Source organism: Myotis yumanensis, unplaced genomic scaffold, assembly GCF_028538775.1.
Source record: "Myotis yumanensis isolate MYYU_CA2020_CCGP unplaced genomic scaffold, mMyoYum1.0.hap1 SCAF_3, whole genome shotgun sequence".
NCBI classification, from domain to species: Eukaryota; Metazoa; Chordata; class Mammalia; order Chiroptera; family Vespertilionidae; genus Myotis; species Myotis yumanensis.
In genome coordinates this window covers 44,174,631-44,177,195 of record NW_027223754.1, presented here as the reverse complement: position 1 = coordinate 44,177,195, position 2,565 = coordinate 44,174,631, and the positions used below count along the sequence as shown (strand labels likewise).

Genomic DNA, 2,565 nt, shown 5'->3' with positions numbered 1-2,565 from the left:
AGGAGCCACACAACCTATATAATAAGATCCTAAGTGACTGTTATGGCAGAATGACCAGAACGACTGGTGGCTATGATGCATACTGACCACCAAGGGGCAGACGCTCAACACAGGAGCTGCCCCATGGTGGTCAGCGTGCTCCCACAGGGGGAGCGCCGCTCAGCCAGAAGCCAGGCTCACAGGATTCAGGGGCAGTTGCAGCAGCAGTTGCAGAGCAGCAAGCAGGCAGGTGGTAAGGAGCAAGGGGTCCCAGACTGCAAGGGGGTGCAGGTGGTGCTGAGGGACGCCCCCCCCCCCCCCCCCCAGTGCATGAATTTCGTGCACCGGGCCTTTATTATAGAATTAGATGCTTGGGGCCTCTTCCTAATTTAGCCTCCTGGTGGGCTCCCAGGGGTAGCTAGGAAAGGGGATGCCCCTGCACATTCTACCCCCAACACACACTCTCATTGTGAAAGCAAAAATCCTTTAAGAAAAAATAATTTCGAGTGAATGTCACCGTTTTATTTCAGACTTGCAGAACAAGGAAAGGCAGCAAACAGGAAAAGTGCTTTCACAAAAAGTCTTGGTAAAGGGCTCTTTAGGAATAGAAAGGAATAGCTAGATAAATGGATGTCAAACTCTAGTTTTTTCAGAGCCTCACTTGGAGGGCGTGTTAAAACAGTGTTGGGAACAAGAGTTTCTGATTGTTAGGTCTGAGGCGGGGCCCAAAATATGCATTTCTAACTAGTTTCCAGGTGAACGTGAGGATGCTGGACAGGCGACCACACTTTGAGAAGCCCTGGTCTAGAGTCCAAATAAAAGTGTTTAGCCGCAAGGCTGGTTCCTATTACAGAGCCGTGAAGCTGCCTCTCCTCTAGCCATTGGGCCACGCGAGCCACCCTGCCTGCGCCTCTAACCAGAAATACCGAGCCGCCCCGGTAACATTCACCGGCAAGGCCAGGTGCGAGCCATTTGATTCTACAGTTGGATTCTGCTTTTCAAACTGAGATGCTTTGGGGGATGAACTTTGGGATGAAGTTGTCTCGTCCCCCAAGAGAGAACCACTCCTTTCTCGCCGGACTCCCTGCGCTGCGCCCGAGACAAGGACGGCGCCGGAGACGCGGACGGAGCCTGGGCAGCCGACGCCTCTGCCCACGGCTCCCACCGCGCACGCGCAGCAGCGCCGCCCACAGCAGCCGAGGCCTCTGCCCCCGGCTCCCACCGCGCACGCGCAGCAGCACCTCCCGCTCGCCTCAATGGCGGCGCCGAGTGGCTGCTCCTCTAGGAGTGACTGGGGACGGACGTTTTCACTCCTCCCTCAGCCTCCCAGTCCCCGTTTTTACCAGCGCTGGCATTATGCGTCAGGTTACTCCTCGGAGAGGATCCTACGAAATTTGAGTCCCTTCGCCTTAAAAAGAAAAGCGAAGGCGGTCCTGCCGAAACCCGGGATCGAACCAGGGACCTTTAGATCTTCAGTCTAACGCTCTCCCAACTGAGCTATTTCGGCTCCCCTCCCGCCCATCTTGCAGCGAGATATTACTGAATTCTTCGCGTCTTCCCGCTCGGTCTCTTGGATAATTGCAGCGTTTCTCCTTTGTCTCATTAAATGATTACATCAGAATTCTTTTGTCTTGCTTTTTACAAGCCACGATTAGCTGCCCTGTATACGTAACGTACTTTCTTCAACGCGACCCGAATTTCTGACTTAATTTTCAGCGGGGATCGTGGACGAGCCCGTGCGCGGCTGCCGGCTCCGGCGGTCGGTGGGCCCGGGCGCCCGCCCCGGGGAGAGCGGGGTCTGGGGCAGCGGTGGCCGCCGTGCAGCGGGGAGGCCGCCCCCTGGGGCTCCTCGGAGCTGGGCTGCTCCCCAGGACCCGGCAGGGCGGTCCCCTCCGCCAACCCCCGGCCCTCCCCTCCAACCCGCCCCTGGGATCGGGGCGTGGACGAGGTCGTGCAGGCAGGACTGGGTCCGAGCGGCCCCTTCACCGCACCGCGGCTTTGTGCGGGGGGCCAGGCTCTGCAGGCGCCCTGAAGCCTGGCGTGCTCTTTAGGGCGATTGTCCATGGGCGGCCCTGCTTCCTACGCCCGTAGATCATGTTCCTGAGACATCCTCTACGTGCCGGGCAGACATTCTGCAAGGCCTACACACCCTATTTTCCCCTTCTCCAATTAAACTGCAATTCGCTGGAGGCAGGGGTGATTATCGTAGCGCACTTCCAGCCCGCTGCTGAGAGCATTGCATTACAGCGGGCGTCCCAGCCAGCACTGAGGGATGGGTGCAAGCCTGCATTCCAATGGGGGCTGCGGGCGGGGGAGCAATATTTGGATTTGTTTGCAAACGCTAAGGTGCAGAGTCGCTTTCTGCGCTCCTTTCTTGTGTCAAATCCAAATAACAGAAGAGCTTGGGATTTAAAAGAAGGTATTGGCTAAGGCGGGGAAGGAGACCCGAGAAGTTGGGGACGGATTGGGATCTGTGAAGGCTTTGGTGGGCTTGGAGTGAAAGAAGGAGAAATGTGAAGCATCTACCTTGTGCGGGTCATACATAAAGAAGGAGATAAGAAAAGACGACTTTTACAGGCTTTCTTG

At 56.7% G+C, this 2,565-nt stretch overlaps 1 non-coding gene across 1 annotated transcript; it reads right to left on the bottom strand.

The window, feature by feature from the left end:
- Positions 1–1,413: 1,413 nt before the first annotated feature.
- TRNAF-GAA (transfer RNA phenylalanine (anticodon GAA)) lies at positions 1,414–1,486 on the bottom strand. The gene has a single exon. It is a non-coding gene; the product is annotated as a tRNA-Phe (tRNA).
- Between the last annotated feature and the right edge of the window lie 1,079 nt (positions 1,487–2,565).